We start from the raw sequence: 24,192 nt of genomic DNA, 5'->3' as shown, positions 1-24,192 counted from the left end.
GCGCACAGGTCGTCGCCGCCATCTTCCACCAACCAATCTCCAGAGTTGGTACTGAAGCAGCGACCTTGCCAGGCCTGCCGTCGACGCCACCACGGTGCCCCCAGGAGGGAGAACGACATCGCTCTTCCTCTTGTCCCCTCTAGCCAGCAGTTGCTCCAAAACGATACCCCCAGAGGGAGAACGACATCGAAAGTGTCGTCATCGTTCGATCCGGTAGACCTAGATCTAGGGTTTCTTCCGGAACATCCCGATCAAGTTGACGTGACCTGCAACGACAATGCCTCGAGAAGGGAACGACGTTCGAGACGCTGCCATCGTCCGCCAAGACCGCAGTCAGGCACGATTTTCACCGGAAGCCACGTCGTCCCGATCTCGCGGCTGGTTGGAGTCGCGCGGAGCCTCGCCATGAAGACGTACACCGCCGTCGGTACTTCGACAGAGATCCTTCATCCCCTCATCGGTCCCTCCACGCGCCGCCGGTCGACGCAAGGCCACCCCGCGGCGGATCCGATCGGGGCGCTGGATCCGCAGCCACCGTCGCCACCATCTCCACACAGATCAGCCAACCCCGCCAGAAGTGGCACTGCCACCACCGCCGTCCTTCAGGGCCGCCGCTTCGCCAGACATGGAGCTTCGGCCATCGCCACGTAGCATAGGGTCGCCGCCCTAGCCACCGCCCTCGAACTCCCACGTGAGGTGCCCCTGCCGCCTCAGATGGGATCCCGCAGCAACCACCCGCCCTGGTGCCGAGGCACCGGGGCCGCCGCCACCGTAGCCCACGTCGGCGACAGCGGCGGCAGGAGGAGGCGCGAGGGGCGGCCTGCGGCGCTAGGGTTCAGGGGGGCCTAGCGTCGCCCAGGGGAGGCGACACCAGTGGTTACACGAGTGTCTAATGGCTATCTTAATGTAAGATGTTTTTGCAGCTAAATGACTCGTGTTCGTTAACCTAACATTGTTTTTTGAAACCGTATGCCTGTAGGCATATGTTACTTGTATTTATACGAGTCGGAAAACATTATAGATATCCTGGAAAGAAAACGTACAAGTACAAAATACAGGAAGGATATAAGCCATACAGCTGGCTTTGCTATACATCACAGAAGACCCCAAACAAAGAAATTTTGCAACGACATCCTTGGTCTTCTCTGCTGCCATTTACTCTGCCGCTCCGTTGCGTCAAGGCCGGCCATCAGCTCCAAAGAGCCAGATCTGGTCCCAAATATTTTATCGGCCGGAGGCAACGACAACAGCGGCCGTGCTCTCCGAGCTCCTTCATCTCCGGGCCTGGGCACAATGCCACCCGCCTCCTTGAAGGCAGCAAAGCCCTTACGCTGCAATCCAGAATCGATGCCAGCCATGGATTCCATCCATCCCAAACAGGACACCATCAACACCGCCCTAAGCCCCACCTCCGGTTAAATCCCGCTGCAAAATACTCCTCCTCACTTGCTTCCAAACTCCATGCAGCAGCACACCATCGAAGCAGAGATGGAGCGGAAGGAACCACAAACCCATAGGCTTCCCGCCAGAGGAGGGACATTTGACGAAACACGGACGAAGCCGGGATACATTTATTACTATCTCAACTGCGCCTCTTGAAAACTATCTACACGCCAGTGCTTCCTCGGATCTCCCCCACCTCCCAAGGCCAAACAGGCCATCGGAGGTGTTGAGTAAATAGGCAATTTTCCGAGTAGATTAATCCACGAGATAATAACTAGCATGGCATTGACTAGACTAATGACATACTGATCATGAACTAATCTAGCACATACTACGCATATAGTTGATACATCTATGCATGCAAGTAGTACTGCTAGGACTGAAACGAACATAAGTGGGATAAACGAGTAATACCCTCCAGTAGGCCAGTTGGCCATAGCAGCGACGTTGGCGGCGGACGCAACTGTAGCCGCAGCATCCTCTGCCCTCTTATTCTCAGCTTCAAGGGTGAGACGACCGGCCTCAGATGGTTCATGCATGGCGATGACGAAGACGACATGGACGTAGACGAAGCAGACGAACGGAGGCGAGCAGTCGCGTGATCGCGCCCCAAAAACCTAATCGCCCCTCTCCCGTACAAGAACCAGAGAGGAGGGGTTTCGGAGGCCTGCTCTCCCGTCGACCGTGTACGTGGTGAACGGGACGGAGTCGCCGGCGACAACAGCAGCAAAGGAACGAGCGCGCGAGGCAGATGTGATCTGATTCTCGTGATGGCTAGGGTTGGCGTTAGCCCTATAGGCGTCCGGGTGGAGAGACGTGGGCTGAATCCACGTCCGAGTCGGTAACAGCCCACGATCTGATGTCTCAGATTGTGGCGCATCCGTTACATATTATCCGTTCCTGACCGGCAAAAATAAGCGCGTAGGTATGAGCTCGGCTAGGCTCATTCCCGCAACCCGCGGCGCGGCACGTCGTGACGAGGCGTGGCGAGGCGGGCGGCGAAGGAGGAGTGCGCGAGGGCCTCTTCTCTTCTCACTCTCCAATAGCATGTAGAAGAGAGACCCTTATAAAGGGGTCCAACTTCTTCTCCACTAGCGGGGTGGGACTAAACTTCCCACCACCACCTTGTCATGCCACCACCTACATGGGCCCTTGGAGATTTGTGAAATTCTCTTATGGGCCTAAGGCCCACTACTAATTTCAACAATCCCCCACCAGATCTCAAGGGCACATTGTGTTCCCTCGTTCCAATAACTGTTTTAATATACCAACATTTCAGTCAAGACCTGTTAAGGTTGAGCTTCACCTAGAACAAGCAGCTACACCCCTTTACAACTGAACAATGGACTATGCCTTGAATTGTCAGTTTGGCGTAAAGAAGCTTCACCACAAGTCTTACTAGTACTAGGCTACCGAAGGCTGACCCTTCGGGTGGAGCATATTAGTCACATTCCTGGCCTATTCATGAGTTTACTAGAGATCATCCCAATCTCATAGACTGTGACCATCAGTCAGGCTTATATAGGTGTGTTCCTCCAAAGATCGCTCTGTAGGACATCATCTTCCTTCCACATAAGCTTTAAAACACATTAAGACAATAGTCATCCTACCATACAGTATCCGAGAGCATTGCATCTCCAACGGAGTGGGTTAGTAAAGTTACTTTCCTCAGTTCACCACTGGCTTGTTTTCCCAGGTCCTACTTCACGGGATCTCCGATCATATAGGTTGGATTACTGCTATGGCAACTCATGTGGGTCTCATACACATCTCCGTCGATGCACTATCTATCACAACACGTGATAGCCCTTTAGTAAAGGGATCTGCCAGATTCTTAGTCGTTTGGATGTAATCCAACGCTATCACTCCAGAGTTTCTCAAACGTCTGACTGACTTCAATCTCAATCTTATATGTTTGTTGGACTTCATATTGTCCTTTGAACTCTTCACTTTGACAATAACTGTATGATTATCGCAGTTCATAAGGATGGCCGGAACCGGCTTCTCAACCACAGGTAAGTCCATCAAAAGATCTCGAAGAAATTCTGCTTCGACACCAGATGTGTCTAATGTTGTTAATTCTGCTTCCATTCTCGATCTCGTTAAGATCGTTTGCTTGCAAGACTTCCAGGAAACAGCACCACCTCCAAGAGTAAATATATACCCAGTAGTGGCCTTCATCTCATGAGCATCAGAGATCCAATTCGCATCACTATACCCTTCAAGTACCAATGGGTATCCCATATAGTGAAGTCCGTGGTTGACAGTACCTTTCAGGTAGCACATAATTCTTTCAACAGCACACCAATGAACATCACCCGGGTTTGCGATAAATCGGCTAAGTTTGCTCACAACAAACGCGATGACAGGCCTCGTTGTGCTAGCTAGGTACATAAGCGAACCATAATTTGAGAGAATCTCAATTGATCTATAGATGTGCCTTCAAACTTTCGAATAAGCACACTAGGATCATATGGTGTTTGAGAATTTTTGCAGTCTGAATATTCAAAGCGACTCAAAATCTTCTCAACATAGTGGGATTGCAGAAGTGTAATCCCACCCTCATCATCTCTCAAGAGCTTGATGTTCAAGATAACATCAGCCACTCCAAGGTCCTTCATCTTAGAGTTTTGAGACAGAAAGGACTTAACCTCCTCAATCACCTTGAGGTTGGTTCCAAATATCAGTATGTCATCAACATACAAGCACAGTATAACTCCTTTGCCCCCACCATGGCGATAGTATACACATTTGTCAGCTTCATTAACAGCGAAGCCAACAGATGTGAGAGTTGTATTAAACTTATCATGCCATTGATTAGGTGCTTGCTTGAGGCCATATAAAGATTTCAACAACTTACAAACTTTTCCTTCCTGACCATCTATCACAAAGGCATATGGCTGTTGCATATAGATTTCCTCATCTAGCTCTCCGTTCAGGAAAACCGTCTTAACGTTCATTTGATGAACAAGAAGACCATGCGAGGCTGCCAACGAGAGTAGTACTCGAATGGTGGTCAGTCTAGCCACAGGTGAGTAAGTATCAAAGAAATATTCTTCTTCTTTCTGGGCATAGCTCTTGGCTACAAGCCTAGCCTTGTACTTTTCAATCGTACCATCGGGCCTAAGCTTCCTTTTGAACACCCACTTGCATCCCAATGGTTTGCAACCATAGGGACAATCAGTAATTTCCCATGTCCCATTAGCCATCATGGAATCCATCTCGTTACGGACCGCAACTTTCTAGTAATCAGCATCTGGAGAAGCATACGCTTCTGAAATAGAAGTGGGATTATCATCCACGAGGTATACGAGGAAATCATCACCAAAGGTCTTTGCAGTCCTCGGTTTCCTCGTCATCCTCCTCAGGATTTTAATCATGTGTTTGTTCATAGTATTCCATAGGAATGGCAGGCTCGGGAGTTTTCTCATATTCCTGTCTAGAAGTGCTTTGCATATATCTCATGGCAAAAATATCCTCAAAGAATGTAGCATCCCTCGACTCCATAATTGTACCGACCTTCACGTCAGATACCTCAGATTTCATTACTAGAAATCTATAGCCAACACTATTCTTAGCGTAACCCAAATTAACGTAGTCCACGATCTTTGGTCCAAGCTTACGCCTTTTGGGGATCGACACATTGACTTTCGCCAAGCAGCCCCAAGTACATAAGTACGAGAGCGTCGTCTTTCTCTTTGACCACTCCTCATAGGGAGTGACCTCATTATCTTTTGTAGGAACCTTATTCAGGACATGACACTCAGTCAATATAGCCTCCCCCACCATGCCTTGGATGAACCCGATGTATCTAACATGGCGTTAACCAAATCAGTTAGAGTACGGTTTTTCCGTTCGGCAACCCCATTTGACTGGGGTGAATAGGGAGGCGTCCTTTCATGAATAATGTCGTGTTCCGCACAAAAAGAATCAAACTCATTTGAGAAGTACTCTTCACCACGATCAGACCGGACTCGTTTAATTTTCTTTTCAAGTTGATTCTCAACTTCCGCCTTATAGATTTTAAAGTAGTGTAGAGCCTCATCTTTAGTATTTAAGAGATACACATAGCAATATCTAATGGAATCATTTATCAATGTCATGAAATATTTCTTTCCACCTTTAGTCAACACACCATTCATCTCACAAAGATCAAAATGTATTAGTTTTAATGGTGCCAAGTGTCTCTCCTTTGCAACCTTGTGAGGCTTGCGAGGTTGCTTTGCTCACATACGAATGACACTTAGAACCTTTGGCTAAAGTGAAAGTCGGGCTTAAATTCAGTTTTGCTAGCCGCGACATAGCACCGAAACTTATGTGACAAAGACGTGAATGCCAAACTTCAGATTCATTAACACTCAAATGAATATTGTTCATGACTTTATTACAAAAATCTGCAAGGGAAAGACGGAAGACCTCCACATTCATAACATTTGCCAACAAAAAGTCCATATTTTGTAACAACTATTTTATTAGACTCGAAGACCAACTTAAACCATTCTCTATACAGAAGAGAGCCACTAACGAGATTCTTCTTGATGATGGGGACATGCTACACATTCTTCAGCTGCACTACTAATTTCAGCAGGAGGCAAGGAGGAGCGGCGAAGTCGCCGACGAAAGGACATGAAATCTGAAGCTCCTGCTGCCCGCCTCTCGCATTGTGTGGAGGCTTCGAGAGAGAGAGAGAGAGCGGAAGTTCTGTCGACCCAACATTTGTTCCTATAACAAATCTGACCTTCAATTGCCGATGTAGAAGAGCAGACGAGCAGTGCCCACACGGTCACACCTCGTAGCGTCCAAACGGCGTGGCGCGCAACTCAAATTCAAGCGAGATGCTTTTACACTTTCAACCCATCATATAGCCCAGTCGCAGCCCATCACACTGAGCTGCTCTCGCGACCCGCTAAACCCACGTGAACCACCACCCCAGTCCCCAGGACCTCAACCGCGGTCCCTCCTTCTCGACGAGTCCCCACCTGACCTGCGCACCGTGCGGCGGAGCTGCCGCTGGATCCCACGGCGTCGACCGCAGAATCAGCTCTCCGCTTCCGCTCCACAGGCCACTCACATCGCCGTGTTGCATTACTTTCCCAGTGAGTCCCGCCTATCTCTCCTTGTGGGTACATCCTGGGAATTGGTACATCCTGGGGCCTTCAGCTTGGCAATTGGTTAGATATGTTCCTGTGTCACTCTCCGTGATGGAGCCAGGATTCTCGTGGCAGCCCTCAGTTACGGTGTTATTACACAATATATTGCCCAAAATTGAAGAATTGAAGGTATGCAAGGGACAACGAGTTCAATGGTTCAAAGTACTGACTACTCTTACCAGACCAACACATCTCAACATAACGGTTACAGGAAATTACAAATTGAAGAGACGCGGTCCTCATGCCTCCCAAACAGGATTTGATACATCATACTACAATACGAATACGAACTTGCAGAAAAATAAATCTCACTTGGTAAAGGTAAGCAAGCAATAATTTAGTTGTTGACTCCCATGCTGTTTTTAGCGGGTTCTTTAAAAAAGTAGATGCCAAAATGCTTGCTAGTTGCTAGAGGAGAACTTCTCTCATTCGACGAGCATAACTAAGAGCTCAGGATCTTTACTTTTCTCAAATTCTTATATCTGGTATCTACTGATAACCCACAAGTATAGGGGATTGTTTGTATCCTTGTTCGATAAATAAGAGTGTCGAACCCAAAGAGGAGCTAAAGGCAGAACAAATATTTCCTCAAGTTTTATCGACCGTCGATACAACTCTATGCACGTTTGACGTTTGCTTTACCTAAAACAAGTACGAAACTATTTTGCAAGAATAAAACTACGAATCCTTTGCAAGAATAAAACTATGAATACATTGCAAGGTAATAAAAGTGGATAGCTTTTGTCAACAAGAAAGTCATTTGTCCCTAGGCAAATCGATAAACAAGTAGCGGTAATCATTCTTGCAATTTTATATGAGGGAGAGGCATGAGCTAACATACTTTCTCTGCTTGGATCATATGCACTTATGATTGGAACTCTAGCAAGCATCCGCAACTACTAAAGATCATTAAGGTCGTGGAACCCAACCATAGCATTAAGTATCAAGTCCTCTTTACTGCCATACGCCATAACCCACTTATCCGCGTTTAGGCTACTGTCACCCCCGCAACACCGACAATAAGCAAACCATGAACATATTGCAACACCTTACAGCGGGTGCCCCTCACGTTTGCACGACACGGAGGGCATCGTAGGACAACACCATAAATAAAATATACAATCATACTGTTGGGGAACGTTGCATGGGAAACAAGATTTTCCTACACACACGAAGACCTATCATGGTGATGTTCATCTACGAGAGGGAGATCGGATCCACATAACCTTGTAGATCGCTAAGCGGGAAGCATTAAGAAACGCGGTTGATGTAGTGGTACAGCTTCGTGATTCAAATCACCGTCGTCCCACGATCCGTTCCGATCTAGCACCGAACGGACGGCACCTCCGCGTTCAGCACACGTACAACTCGATAACGATCTCCACCTTCTTGATCCAGCAAGAGAGGCAGGGAAGTAGATGAGTTCTCCGGCAGCGTGACGGTGCGCCGGTGATGGTGATGATCTATTCCTGCAGGGCTTTGTCCGACCTCCGCAGAAAACCGATCTAGAGGAAGAACTACGAAGTAGAGGTTTAGGGTTGCACGTGGCAAAGTTGTGTGTCAAAAACCCTAAAATCTCTAGTATATATAGGAGGAGGGGAGGGGCTAGCCTTGGGGCTCAAGAGAGCCCCAAGGGCGCCGGCCGAGAGAGGAGGAGGAGGACTCCAACTCCATTTCGGTTTGGGGCGGAGGAGTCCCCTCCTTCCTTTCCACTTCCCTCCTTTTTTCCTGTTCATTTTATTTTTTTCCTTAGCCGACATAGCCCACTTGGGCTGGCCTCACCAGCCCATCAAGGGTTGGTGCGCCACCCTTGGGATATTAGGCTCACTCCCGGGTGGGTGGGCCCCTCCTGATAAAAACTCGGAACCTGTTCGTCACTCCCGGTACACTGCCGATAATGCTCGAAATCTTTCCGGAGACCAAATGAAACAATCCAATATATCAATCTTTGTTTCCAGACCATTGCGGAAACCCTCGTGATGTCTGTGATCTCATCCTGGACTCCGAACAACCTTTGGTCACCAATACCTATAACTCAACTATACCGAAACGACACCGAACCTTACGTGTGCAGACCCTGCGGGTTCGAGAACTATGCAGACATGACGTGAGACACTCCCCGGTCAATATCCAACAACGGGACCTTGATGTCCATATTGGATCCTACATATTCTACACAGATCTTGTCGGTTGAACCTCTGTGTCAAAGATTCAAATAATCCCGTATACCATTCCCTTTGTCCTTCGGTATGTTACTTGCCCGAGATTTGATTGTCGGTATCCCTATACCTTTTTCAATCTCTTTACCAGCAAGTCTCTTTACTCGTTTCGTAATACAAGATCCCGTGACTAACACATTAGCCACATTGCTTGCAAGGCTTATATGTGATGTTGTATTACCGGGTGGGCCCCGAGATACCTCTCCATCACACGAAGTGACAAATCCCAGTCTTGATCCATGCTAACTCAATGGACACCTTCGGAGATACGTGTAGAGCACCCTTATAGTCACCCAGTAACGTTGCGACGTTTGATACACACAAGGCATTCCTCCGGTGTCAGTGAGTTACATGATCTCATGGTCATAGGAATGAATACTTGACACGCAGAAAACAATAGCAACAAAATGGCAGGATCACATGCTGTGTTTATAATTTGGGTCTTGTCCATCACATCATTCTCCTAGTGATGTGATCGAGTCATCAAGTGACAACACTTGCATATGGTCAGAAAACCTTAACCATCCTTGATCAACTGGCTAGTCAACTAGAGGCTTACTAGGGACATTGTTTTATCTATATATCCACACATGTATCTATGCTTTCATTCAATACAATTATAGCATGGATAATGAACGATTATCTTGAAACAGAAAATATAATAATAACTATTCTATCATTGCATGTAGGGCATATTTCCAACAGTCTCCCACTTGCACTAGAGTCAATAATCTAGTCTCATATTGCTATGCGATTTACATTGGAATGAATCTAACACCCATACAGTTCTGGTGTTGACTATGCTTCGCTCGTGGAAGAGGTTTAGTCAGCAGTCTGCAACATTCAGATTCATGTTCACTTTGCAAACATTTACGTCCTCTCCTTCGACATAGTCGCGGATGAGGTTGAAGCGTCGTTTGATGTGTCTAGTCTTCTTGTGAAACCTTGGTTCCTTTGTTAGAGCAATGGCACCAGTGTTGTCACAGAACAGAGTTATTGGATTTAGTGCGCTTGGCACAACTCCAAGATCCATCATGAACTGCTTCATCCACTCACCCTCCTTAGCTGCCACCAAGGCAGCCATGTACTCCGCTTCACATGTAGAATCTGCTATGACGCTTTTCTTGGAACTGCACAACCTTAACGCACCCCCATTAAGAATAAATACGTATCCGGTTTGAGACTTAGAGTCATCCGGATTAGTGTCAAAGCTTGCATCGATGTAACCCTTTATGACAAGCTCTTCATCACCTCCATAAACGAGAAACATTTCCTTAGTCCTTTTCAGGTACTTCAGAATATTCTTGACCGCCGCCCAGTGTTCCATTCCTGGATCACTTTGAAACCTTCCTACCATACTTATGGCCAGGCTGACGTCCGGTCTTGTGCACAACATTACATACATGATAGACTCTATGGCTGAAGCATAGGGGACGGTGCTCATCTTTTATCTATCTTCCACATTTACTGGACACTGAGACTTACTCAACTTTATACCTTGTAACACTGGCAAGAACCCCTTCTTGGACTGCTCCATTTTGAACTTCTTCAAAACTTTATCAAGTATGTGCTTTGTGAAAGTCCTATTAGGCGCCTCGATCTATCCTTATAGATCTTGATGCCTAATATGTAAGCAGATTCACCTAGGTCTTTCATTGAAAAACTTTTGTTCAAGTAATCCTTTACGCTCTCTAAAAACTCCACATTGTTTCCAATCAGCAATATGTCATCCACATACAATATTAGAAACTCTACAGAGCTCCCACTCACTTTCTTGTAAATACAAGATTCTCCAACAACTTGTACAAACCCAAATGCCTTGATCACCTCATCAAAGCGCTTATTCCAACTCCGAGATGCTTGCACCAGTCCATAAATGGATCGTTGGAGCTTGCATACTTTGTTAGCATTCTTCGTATCGACAAAACCTTCGGCTTGCATCATATACAACTCTTCCTTAAGAAAGCCATTAAGGAACGCCGTTTTGACATCCATCTGCCAGATTTCATAATCGAAAAATGCAGCTATTGCTAACATGATTCGGACGGACATAAGCATCGCTACCAGTGAGAATGTCTCATCGTAGTCAACTCCTTGAACTTGTGAAAAACCCTTTGTCACAAGTCGAGCCTTATAAACGGTCACATTACCGTCCGTGTCCGTCTTCTTCTTAAAGATCCATTTGTTCTGAATAGCCTTGCGACCTTCAGGTAATACTTCCAAAGTCCACACTTTGTTTTCATACATAGATCCTATCTCGGACTTCATGGCCTCTAACCATTTGTTGGAATCCGGGCCCACCATTGCTTCTTCATAATTCACAGTTTCATTGTTGTCTAACAACATGATAGATAAGACATGATTCTCGTACCACTCGGGAGCAGTACATGATCTTGTCAACCTGCGAGGTCCAACAGTAACTTGATCCACAGCTTCATGGTCATCATCATTAGCTTCCTCCTCAACCGGTGCTGCCTCGATAGAGATTTCTCTCTGCCCTGCGCCACCATCTAGAGGGAGCAGAGGTTCCACAACCTCATCAAGTTCTATCTTACTCCCACTCAATTCTTTCGAGATAAACTCCTTCTCAAGAAAAGCTCTGTTTTTAGCAAAAAACGCTTTGCCCTCGGATCTGAGATAGAAGGTGAACCCAACTGTCTCTTTTGAGTAACCTATGAAGATGCACTTTTCCGCTTTGGGTTCCAGCTTTTCAGGCTGAAGCTTTTTGACATAAGCATCACATCCCCAAACTTTAAGAAACGACAATTTCGGTCTTTTGCCATACCATAGTTCGTATGATGTCGTCTCAACGGATTTTGATGGTGCCCTATTTAAAGTGAATGCAGTTGTCTCTAATGCATAACCCCAAAACGATAACGGCAAATCGGTAAGAGACATCATAGATCGCACCATTTCTAACAAAGTACGATTACGACGTTCGAACACACCATTACGCTGTGGTGTTCCAGGCGGTGTCAACTGTGAAACAATTCCACATTGTCTCAAACATTTCAGACTTGTGCTTCATTAAGTAGATATATCCATACCTACTCAAATCTTCAGTGAAGGTGAGAAAATAACAATATCGGCCGCGCGCCTCCACACTCATCGGACCGCACACATCGGTATGTATGATTTCCAACAAGTCACTTGCACGCTCCATTGTTCCGGAGAACGGAGTCTTAGCCATCTTGCCCATGAGGCATGGTTCGCACGTGTCAAGTGATTCGAAATCAAGTGACTCCAAAAGCCCATCAGCATGGAGTTTCTTCATGCGCTTTACACCAATATGACCTAAGCGGCAGTGCCACAAAAAGGTGGCACTATCATTGTTAACTCTACATCTTTTGGTCTCAATTATATGTATATGTGTGTCATCACAATCAAGATACAATATGAACAAACCCCTCACATTGGGTGCATGACCATAAAATATATTACTCACAAAAATAGAACAACCATTATTCTCTGACTTAAATGAGTAACCGTCTTGCAATAAACAAGATCCAGATATAATGTTCATGCTTAACGCAGACACTAAATAACAATTATTTAAGTTCATAACTAATCCTGATGGTAACTGAAGTGAGACTCTGCCGACGGCGATTGCATCAACTTTGCAACCATTTTCCACGCGCATCGTCACTTCATCCTTCGCCAGCCTTTGTTTATTCCACAGTTCCTGCTTCGAGTTGCAAATATGAGCAACAGAACCGGTATCAAATACCCATGCACTACTACGAGAGTTGGTTAAGTACACATAAATAACATGTATATCACATATACCTGGTTTAGCGTTGGCCGCCTTCTTATCAGCCAAATACTTGGGGCAGTTGCGCTTCCAGTGACCCGTCCCCTTGCAATAATAACACTCTATTTCCGGCTTAGGTCCAGCCTTGGGTTTCTTCGTCGGATTCGCAACAGTTTTGCCGCTCTTCTTGGAGTTACCTTCTTCCATTTGCCATTGTCGTGGGTATAAGCCTGACAGTAGATGTGTAGGGTACGAAAGGATGGGCAGAGCCTTAGCTACGACGAGGTTGTATGAGTTCAGGCCCCTCTACGGTGGAGGTAATAGCCCTACGTCTCAATGCTCTTGGGAGTTTGTTGTCGAGTGGAATATGGATTACAGTGAATTGCTAACCCCTGCACCAGTGGGGAAGGGCGGCTTATATAGAGTGCGCTGCCCTTCACAACGGTTCGGTGCACAGGGGTGGAGTAGTGGCGAATAAATGCCTACGTTACAGGTAACGTATGTCTTAAATGCTAATAAAGGTACATGGAAACGTATGACCGTTGCCCTCTAGGGGGGTTACGATGCACAGAGTGGAATCCAGTCGGTAAGTTTGATACACTCTGAATGCTCATCTCCGACTGGATGATGGAGGATTCGTCCCCGACTGGATGATGGGAAGTCCTTAATTCAGTCGGAACTGACTAAGGACCTTATCCCTTATGAAGGGTAGTCCTTGGGTAGGACTTATAGGGCAGGCCTATGACCCTACCCTAGGACTATAACTCCATCATTAGTCCCCGAATGGATTCGGGTTGGAACGACAAAGCGATGCTTGGAGTACGGATCCGACTGGGACGGATGCGACTTTGGCGTTGTTTGCCTCGATCCATTTTATCTTCTTTGACCAATGATCCGAGTGGATGTATTTGTGAAACGAACCGTCAGGGACCGAGTGCTTCCGTGGTATCTTTTGACGTGACCAGTCAACTGACAGCGGCGGATTTTCCGGGATCCTCAAATTTCGGTTGCCGCGCGCTCAGCGGGGATGACGACATCGCAATCGAGTAGTATCTGATGCCTCGATTCCTGCGCCTTCATCTTCTCCACTAATATCACAGCAACTGGTTGGGGGATAAGATTTCGGGGCCACCTGCTAGTGACCCAGTCGGAACATTATTTAAACCTCTGCGGCGAGGGTTTTTCGTTACACTCGCTGGATAACTTGCACTTGCCCCGTTTCTCTCGCCATCCCCTGCGCATCTCAAGCTCCTTCCTTCTCCTTCTCCCTCGCGGATCTGCAGCCTCCGCCATGACAAAGGGGCAGACTAGCAAGCTAGAGGCACGGAAGAAGAAGGGGAAGGCGGCGGCTCCTGCTCAGCGGCGGCAGCGAGCGATACCGACGGGTTGGATCCAGGGGGATTTCCTCCCCTCCACGGTGACGGAGGGGGACTTGCTGGAGTTGGTGGAGCACGACATGATCGCGCACAAGACGTGGAGGTTGCCGGCGGAGGGCGAGACCGAGCCGGCGCCTCGGGAGGGGGAGCGCGTCTTGCTGCTCAGCCACGTGCACCGAGGCTTCTCTCTGCCTCCTCATCCCTTCTTCAAAGGTATAATGAGCCACTTCGGGGCGCAACTCCACCATTTTCCTCCCAACGCAATAGCTCATCTCTCTGCATTCGTCGTGCTGTGCGAGTGTTTCATTGGTTGTCCTCCCCATTGGGGGCTTTTCAAACACATCTTCTCTGCTAGATCCCAAACCATCAAACGACTTAACCAGTCGGATGACAAAACTCACCTCCTCCAGCTCTGCGGAGGCTTAGGGTTCCAAAAGAAGAGTAAAAGTAGCTATCCCGCTCTTCAATTGTCCGAATCTGTTAGGAACTGGCAGTCGACATGGTTCTACTGCCAGGACGTTGCTTGCCCGAATGCCACAACTGGACTGCCTCCTTTTAGCTTAGACCGACCGGCTCCGCCTAGGCAGCTCGCGCTCACGAAGGCGGAGAAGATCCAGATCCAGCCTCTGGTCGATGCGCTTGTACATGTCGTTCGAAGGGGAGTCATCGGCATAGATTTTCTGGAGGTTTTTCTGGGTCGGCGTATCCAGCCTCTGCAAGCTCGACACCACGCCATGTGGCACTACACGGGGCCTGAGGACTCCACTCGGACTAACGTCGAGTGCGTGACCAGGGAGATGGTGGCGTCGTGGGTCCTCAACATCACAGGCGCCTGCGAAAACCCCAGAGGGGCCCGGCGAGTGAAGCCCTTCCGCGCGGACAACCCTCCCCGAATGAGGTGAGTACAACTTGTCGAGTGCACACAATTGTCTTAGATTTATCGCTTTCTTGAATCACTGTCTGACGTCTGATGTTGTTGACTGTATCTCGTGCAGGCGTGGACCAACTGGTTTTCTCCTGTCTCGAACGGGAATCTGGCCGAGGAAGAGGAAGGTAGCCAGGAGGGCAGCGTGGAAAGCGTTGAGTATGTCTCCGACAGTGGGGAGACGAAGGAGAGTCCGAAGAGGAAGAGGAGGAGGATGAGGAGCAGAACTCGCCACCACCACCGCCAGAGCCTCGAACTAAACACCGTCACGAACCCGTGGTTCCGTCGGCTCCTCCAGCGGCCTCGAGTGCCCCGCCAGCTGCTCCTGTGGTTCCGAGCGCCTCGCCAGCCGCTCCCGTGGCCCCGAGTGCTCGGAGCACAAAAAGGACCAGGGACTCTGCTGCTGAGCCTGCGGGCCACCCTCTAAGGTGGCCAAACCGAGTGGATCTAAGCCTCGGAAGGCTTTGCCGCGGATGAGGGTCACGGTTCCCGTCACCTCAACGTAAGTGCATTGTTATTCTATCTTCTTTCGGTATTTGATTAAACTCATTCTTATTGGTCGAATTAATTTTACTCGACACAGTTGCCACCTCCGCCACCTCTCCGGCACGCCAGGGGGACGATCCCATGGACATGGACAATGTTGTCACATCCCAGCCAGGTGCTTCGTGGCGATTCCGAGAGCTTACATTATTGCATCACGAATTCTGTCTTTGGTCTTGCCTTTTTCGTGTGGTCTCATGCTGTTCAGTCGGGTTTCTCTCAAAGGTGATTTATGTGGAGGAGGGCGACCAACGGAGGTCCGAGCAAGCTGCGGTGCCTATCCTTGAGGCTGTTCCGCCGGTTACTACTCTCGCCATGGACGTGCCGCCGACTGAGACGATGCTGTCGACTGAAACGGCGCTTATCGCTGCTGAACCGACTGGAGCAGGACTTGGGATGCCCAAGGAGTCTCCTATGATGCCAGGTCCGTCGACTGTCCAGTACAACGTCCAGCGCCTCCCGGAAGATCAGGTGGGAGCTGCCAAAGGGGCCATGGTGCAGGCAGAGTTGATGGCGGGAGAGGCCAAGAGAGCGTACGACTCCATCGCGTCTGTGTACAAGCGTAGCTTGGAACTAGGGGACGATATCCGAGTAAGTGGGCTAGTAAGTATTTACTTTCCTCTTGTAACCCACTGGGTGTTTAAGCAATGCACTCGGATACAGTATGATTCTTTTGCAGTGGTTCACTCTTAGTGAACCCAGTGGGTGTAGTCCCCGAGACTTCCGTCGAGTGCTTGCACCGGCAGTTGTCTTTATACACATTTTATTTAACTTGATCAGATCAGAACTAATCTGTTCAAATGTTACCAGTGGGGCACTCCGAGTGCACCTACTGGATGAGTCCCCGAGAGTAATTTTACTCAGGTCGGGTAGTAGTAACCTCATAGGCTTGTTTGTTGTCATGTATCTGAATAGGGCGGACTTGTTTGAGCTTCATGCTAGTGGGGTCACTCTTAGTGAACCCACTGGGTGTAGTCCCCGAGACCGCTGTCGACTGCTTGCATCGGCAGGGGTCTGAAGAACTTCGAATTTTTATTGTTGTCCTTGTTGAATTTGTCTGATCGTCTCTTGGCGCTGACTTGTAGAAAACTTGCGAGATGGGATCAACGTACGAGACTCTGAGGGCGGAAAAGGTTCAGTTTGCTGGGGAACTGGATGCAGCAATGGTTGCCTTGGCTGGTATGAAGGATGTTCTGGCTAAACGAGAAAAGTCCTTGGAGGAGGCCCGTGAGGCAAACAAGGCATTGGCGGCTGCAGTGGAGAAAATGGGGAAACAAAGGACCGAGCTGATGGGACAGATGCAGGTGTTGAACAGGCGGTGCATAGCACAGGAGAATTACGTCAGTGACTGGGCCCAGAAGATGATAGCGCTTCTCGGTGGTAAGTTCTGTTTTTCCGAGTGCTTGTGGACTGTGCATTTCATTCTGCGCTTACTGTTTGCTCGTCCTGTCTTTGCAGATTTTTGCATGGACGCTGAGGCTGAAGCAGCTGACGTTGAGCGGTCGATTCTTTCGAACGTTCCACTCGGCGAGGACGCCAATCGAGATATGCTCCGAACGCACATTCTCCTGGGCAAAGTGGGACCTTTCATCGGTCGACTGAGAGAGGTCGTCGGCCGAATCGACAAGGAGCTTTGGCCTGAAGACGAGTGTCGACAAGAGATGGAAGGCCTGATGACTCGGCTGGAGGAGGTCCCAAACCGAGTGCAGGCGTGGAAGAAGTCTGCGGCTCGCTGTGGTGCGGACGTCGCTCTATCGCTGGTCCGAGTGCACTGCAAGGAGGCTCGCGAAGAGAAGCTGAAGGCGTTGCAAGTCGCCAACACCAAAAAGCATCGATTCAAAGATTTCATGGAGACCTTCCTTGAGAGCGCCACTCGCATCGCAGACGGGATCGACCTCGACACATTCGTGGAGCCTGCCAGTCCCAGTGCCAGTCCTGACGACGTTTAAGAAAACTTTTACCTCGGTATGCTGAGTGTTAGTTGTATGGAACTTGGGCCACTGCTGTTGGCCATCACATTCGTGGTTCGGTGTGGATAAGCTTGATCTACACTGAACCAACTATCTGTAGGCGAACTTTGAATTTGAATCGAATCTTTTGCTCTTCTTTTGTCAAAGAGTTGTTGACACGATTTTGGCTCGTGGTTTTTGTTTGGTGTTTCTTGGTGAAACCAATGGCAAACATGCGGAGCATGTAATTGTCAGTTGTCTTGACATCTGCATGAGCCTCACTGAGGGTCTGCTGAGTCTCCGAGTGGATCTGAAGGACACACTCGAAGGCAATTGAGTACTTAGGCGATTCGTGACCGCGGCTAAGTCTTCGAGTGCGACTGTAAGGTCATACTCGGAGCGAGTTGTTACTCATGTAATTGTCAGTTGTCTTGACATCTACATGAGCCTCAATGAGGTTCTGCTACTCATGTAATTGCCAGTTGTCTTGACATCTGCATGAGTCTCACTGAGGGTCTGCTGAGTCTCCGAGTGGATCTGTAGGATACACTCGAAGGCAATTTAGTACTTAGGCGATTCGTGACCGCGGCTAAGTCTTCGAGTGCGACTGTAAGGTCGTACTCGGAGCGAGTTCTTACTCATGTAATTGTCAGTTGTCTTGACATCTACATGAGCCTAAATGAGGTTCTGCTACTCATGTAATTGTCAGTTGTCTTGACATCTACATGAGCCTCAATGAGGGTCTGCTAAGCCTCCGAGTGGATCTTTGAGATACACTCGAAGGAATCTTTCTATTTAAGCGATTCTTGATCGCAGACAAGTCCCTGAGTGCGACGTTAAGTGCACACTCGGAGAAAGTGTGTAGTTAGGCGATTCGTGATCGCAGCTAAGTCCCCGAGTGCGACGGTTAGTGCACACTCGGAGAAAATTTGTACTTAGGCGATTCTTGATCGCAGCTAAGTCCCCGAGTGCGACGTTAAGTGCACACTCGGAGAAAGTTAATACTTAGGCGATTCTGGATTGCAGCTAAGTCCCCGAGTGCGACGTTTAGTGCACACTCGGAGAAAGTTTGTACTTAGGCGACTCTTGATCGCAGCTAAGTCCCCGAGTGTGATGTTAAGTGCACACTCGGAGAAAGTTAATACTTAGGCGATTCTGGATCGCAGCTAAGTCCCCGAGTGCGACGTTTAGTGCACACTCGGATAAAGTTAGTACTTAGGCGATTCTGGATCGCAGCTAAGTCCCCGAGTGCGACGTTTAGTGCACACTCGGATAAAGTTAGTACTTAGGCGATTCTTGATCGCAGCTAAGTCCCCGAGTGCGATGTTTAGTGCACACTCGGAGAAAGTTAGTACTTAGGCGATTCTGGATTGCAGCTAAGTCCCCGAGTGCGACGTTTAGTGCACACTCGGAGAAAGTTAGTACTTAGGCGATTCTGGATCGCAGCTAAGTCCCCGAGTGCGACGTTTAGTGCACACTCGGAGAAAGTTAATACTTAGGCGATTCGTGATCGCAGCTAAGTTTTTTTTTTGAGACCGGAGTGTGCGAGCGCGGAAGAATTTTGAATCTGCAAAAACTCAATCTGCTTTGTATTACTTCAACGATACTTGTTCTTTACATTGCTTCAGTCGACGGTCACGTGTAGAAGCGCTTCAGGAGATCTCCGTTCCATGCTCGCGTCTCGTCCGTTTCCCTGTCGATGTTGTAGAGTCGGTATGCTCCGTTGTTCAGCACCTTGGAGATGATGAAGGGTCCTTCCCAGGTGGGAGCCAACTTGTGAGGTCTCTGCTGATCCACTCGGAGCACCAGGTTGCCTGCTTGGAATGTACGGCTCCTTACGTGTCGCGCGTGAAAGCGCCGCAGATCTTGTTGATAAATGGTTGAGCGAGTCAGTGCCATCTCGCGCTCCTCCTCTAGAAGATCCACTCCGTCTTGCCTTGCTTGTTCAGCTTCAGCTTCGGAGAAGAGTTCAACTCGTGGAGCGTTGCCAAGCAAGTCACTCGGAAGGACTGCCTCTGCTCCGTAAACGAGGAAGAACGGGGATCGCCCTGTAGATCTATTTGGGGTTGTGCGGAGACCCCAAAGCACCGAAGGTAGCTCGGTGACCCATGCGCCAGCGGCATGTCCCACCTCTCGCAGGAGTCGAGGCTTGAAACCTTGCAGAATAAGTCCATTCGCCCGCTCTGCTTGCCCGTTTGTTTGGGGATGCGCCACAGATGCAAAATCCACTCGGATACCTTGGCCTGTACAGAAACCTTTGAATCTGTCTGAGTCAAAGTTTGTTCCATTGTCAGTGATTATGTTGTGAGGTACCCCGAATCTGGAGATGATGTCCTTGACAAACTTGATGGCCGTTAGGGCGTCGAGCTTCTTGATGGGCTTGGCTTCGATCCACTTTGTGAACTTGTCGACTGCCACCAATAGATGTGTGAATCCCCCTTGGCCTGTCCTGAATGGACCGACTGTATCTAATCCCCATACTGCAAACGGCCAAACAAGAGGGATTGTCTTCAATGCAGATGTTGGCTTGTGGGACTTGTTAGAGTAAAACTGACAGCCTTCACATCGGTCGACCATATCTTTCGACATTTCGTTCGCCTGCAGCCAGAAGAAGCCAGCTTTGAATGCTTTGGCGACGATTGCTCTTGAGGAGGCGTGATGACCGCAGGTTCCTGAATGAATTTCTTCCAGGATTAACTGTCCCTCCTCAGGGGAGATGCATCGTTGAAGGATGCGTGAAACGCTTTCCTTGTACAACTGGCCATCAATGACAGTGAACGACTGTGACCTGCGGATGATCTGTCTGGCTTGGACTTCGTCTTCTGGTAATTCTTGCCTCAGGATGTATGCAATGATCGACACAGTCCAATCGGGGATGACAGCAAGAATCTCCATGATCCAATCAACCACGGCAGGTACTTCGACTTCAGTCGGGTCTGTCGAGCTCTTTGGTTGTACCGGTTCCTCTATGAAAGGATCTTCTTTAACTGAGGGAAGGTGGGGGTGCTCGAGGCAGACGTCACTCGGGACTGGTCTCCGAGTGGATCCGAGTTTTGCCAACTCATCAGCTGCTTGGTTTTTCAGTCGCGGAACATGGTGGAGTTCTAGACCTTCAAACTTTTTCTCGAGCGTCCTCACTGCATTGCAGTATGTGGTCATGGTGGGGTTCCTGACGTCCCACTCCTTCATCACTTGATTAACCACCAAATCCGAATCGCCATAGACCATCAGGCGACGGACGCCGAGTGCGATGGCCATGCGCAGTCCATAAAGGAGAGCTTCATACTCTGCCTCATTGTTGGAGGAATCAAAGTGTATCTACAACACATACTTGAGTTTGTCACCCTTTGGCTATATGATCACAACGCCAGCGCCGGAGCCATTCAACATCTTGGACCCATCGAAGAACATTGCCCAATGAGCCGAGTAGATGTGGGTCGGTTGCTGTTGTTCTACCCATTCTGCTATGAAGTCAGCCATATCTTGAGACTTTATAGCTTTCTTGGCCTCGAACTTGATGTCGTAGTACAACATCTCCATTGCCCACTGTGCCACTCGGCCCGATGCATCCCGATTGTGGAGGATTTCCGACAACGGAGCATCAGAAACAACAGACACCGAGTGGTCTTGGAAATAATGAGCCACCTTCTTCGCAGTCATGTAAATCCCGTAGATAAGTTTTTGATAGTGGGGATACCTCTCCTTGGAAGGAGTCAGGACTTGGGAGACATAATACATTGGCCGCTGAACCTTGTATGCTTTGCCTTCTTCTTCCCGTTCGACTGTGAGAACAGTGCTGACGACTTGATTTGTAGCCGCGATGTACAGAAGAAGGGGCTCTTTACTGAGCGGAGCAGTAAGAACCGGCTGGGTGAAAAGTAGGACTTTGAGGTCGTCGAATGCGACTTGAGCTTCGTCTGTCCACTCGAAAGTATCTGATTTCTTCATGAGTCGGTACAGAGGAAGCGCTTTCTCACTGAGTCGACTGATAAACCTTCTCAAAGCCGCTAGGCAACCTGTGAGCCTTTGAACATCGTGTATTCTGATCGGCCGCTCCATTCGGACGATGGTCCCGATCTTTTCGGGGTTGACATTGATCCCTCGTTCGGAAACGAAGAAGCCGAGTAACTTTCCGCTGGGAACACGGAATGAACACTTGGCTGGGTTGAGCTTGATATCGTACCTACGAAGGTTGGCGAATGTTTCTGCCAAGTCAGTCAGCAGGTCGGAACCTTTGCGTGACTTGACTACGATATCATCCATATACGCCTCCACATTCCGACCGATCTAGTCAAGGAGGCATTTTTGAATCATGCACATAAAGGTTGCTCCTGCATTCTTCAAACTAAATGGCATAGTGATGTAGCAGAAGCACCCGAATGGGGTGATGAAGGCTGTTTTTAATTCATCGGGGCCATACAGACGGATCTGATGATAGCCCGAGTAGGCATCAAGAAATGACAAACGCTCGCAACCCACAGTCGAATCGACAATTTGATTGATGCGGGGGAGCGGAAAATGGTCTTTAGGGCAGACCTTATTGAGATGCTTGAAGTCGATGCACATTCGGAGCGACTTGTCCTTCTTGGGCACCATGACAACATTGGCGAGCCACTGGGAGTGGTGTACCTCGCGAATGAAGTTGGCTGCCAAAAGCTTGGCCACCTCTTCTCCGATTGCCTTCCTCTTGTGCGCGGCGGACCGACGCAGGCGTTCTCGGACAGGCCGAGCGGCGGGATCCACATGCAGTCGGTGCTCAGCCAACTCCCTGGGTACACCTGGCATGTCAGCGGGCTTCCATGCGAAGATGTCCCAGTTCCCACGGAGGAATTGGATGAGCTCAGCTTCCTATTTAGGATCGAGGGTGGTGGAGATGTTCGTCGGGGCAGCGGTGTCGTCCGTTGGGTGGATGCTGATCTTCTTCGTCTCTCCCGCCAACTGGAATGCGGATTCCGAAGCTGGCTTCTTCGAACGCATCAAGTCAGCGGGGTCGACTGTCTTCTTGTACTCTCGAGCTCGAGGATAGCCATCTGCTGATCGGCGATCCTCGATCCCTGTTGCAGACACTCCTCGGCCCGCTGCCGATTGCCTGTGATAGTGATCACACCTTTCGGGCCTGGCATCTTCAGCTTCAGGTACACGTAACATGGACGGGCCATGAAACGCGCATACGCCGGGCGGGCCAGAATTGCATGGTACGCACTCTGGAAGTCCACCACCTCGAACGTCAACTTTTCCTTGCGAAAGTTCTTGTCGGAGCCGAAGACGACGTCCAACACGATCTGGCTGAGTGACTTGGTCTTTCGTCCAGGGACGACTCCATGGAACTGCATGCTGCTCTCGCTAAGTTTGGACATCGGAATGCCCATCCCCTTGAGAGTGTCAGCGTACATGATGTTCAAACCACTGCCGCCGTCCATGAGGACTTTGCGCAATCGGACTCCTTCCACCACTGGGTCGACGACAAGAGCCTGCCTCCCTGGGGTGGGTACGTGTGCTGGATGATCCGACTGGTCAAAGGTGATCGCAGTCTGAGACCATTTGAGGAACGTGGGGTTGGTCGGCGTGGCCATGTTCACCTCCCTGTTCACCAACTTCAGTCGACTCTTGCTCTCAACGTCAGCAAAAATCATCAGTGTTGCATGGACTTGGGGGAACGGATCCTCCTTGTCCTCCTCATCCTGTTCATTGCCCTTTTCACTCGGTTGCCCTTCACCGAACCCCTGGATCAGGAGGCAACATTGCCGAGTGGTATGCTTCGGATATATGGCGTTGCCCTCTTCATCCATCTTCGTGTGAATCGGACATGGCTGGTCCAGGATGGGGTTTCCGAACTGCTTCTTCTTGGGGGTGAATTGAGCCTTCCCTTTGCCCTTGAACTTGGCATTGGTAACAGCTGCGGCTTCCGCCTGTGGAGTGGACGGAGCTTTCTGCTTCTGCTTCCGAGTGTTATTCCCATCTCCATCGGCGACTGCTTTGTGCTTGCCGCTACGGATGCGGTCCTCTTCTTCGCCATTTGCATAGCATGCCGCTATCTCCATCATCTTGCTCATGGAGATGTCGCCTTATCGACCGAACTTCAGGTACAAATCTCTGTACCGCACGCCTGCCTTGAAGGCGCAGACTGCTTGGTGCTCTGTGACATTCTCCACCGTGTGGTAGAGGGTCGTCCAACGCTGAATGAAATCGCGCAGGGGCTCATTCTGCTTCTGGACACAGTGCTGGAGCTCCACGAGGCCAGCAGGGCGCTTGCACGTCCCTTCGAAGGTCCTGATGAATACTCGGGCTAGATCTGCCCAGCTGTAGATGCTTGAGGGGGCCAATTGGTTCAGCCACGCTCGTGCCGAGCCGTCGAGCATCAGAGGGAGGTGTTTCATGGCGACGTGGTCGTCCCCTCCTCCGATCTGGACTGCTACTCGATAGTCGTCCAGCCACGTTTCTGGCTTGGATTCTCCTGTAAACTTGCTGATCCCCGCCGCCAGTCGGAAGTTGGGAGGGATGTCGGCCGAACGGATGGCTTGACTGAAACACTCGGGACCAGAGACGATGGTCCTGCTTCCACTCGGACGGTCCATATCGTGACCATCGCGGTGGGCTCGGCCCCTGTCGACCCTCCTCTGGGCGATATGCCCTCTCGCGTCAGGCCTTGGATCGTAAGTGTCACCGACTGGACGCCGATCATCATGATGTCGGGGCCCGTAGGGCCCACCCTGCGGAGGGGTGCGTGAACAGCGGCGATCTTCGGGATTTATGGAACGATTGCCTCCCCTGTGTCGCTGATGAGAACCGGGGCTGTGAACGGACCGATGCGTGTTCGCACGAACAAAACTATTGTG

The sequence above is a fragment of the Hordeum vulgare genome, chromosome 7H (genome assembly GCF_904849725.1).
Source record: "Hordeum vulgare subsp. vulgare chromosome 7H, MorexV3_pseudomolecules_assembly, whole genome shotgun sequence".
Classification (NCBI taxonomy): domain Eukaryota; kingdom Viridiplantae; phylum Streptophyta; class Magnoliopsida; order Poales; family Poaceae; genus Hordeum; species Hordeum vulgare.
The sequence above is the reverse complement of the archived record's forward strand: the minus strand, read 5'-3'. Positions refer to the sequence as shown.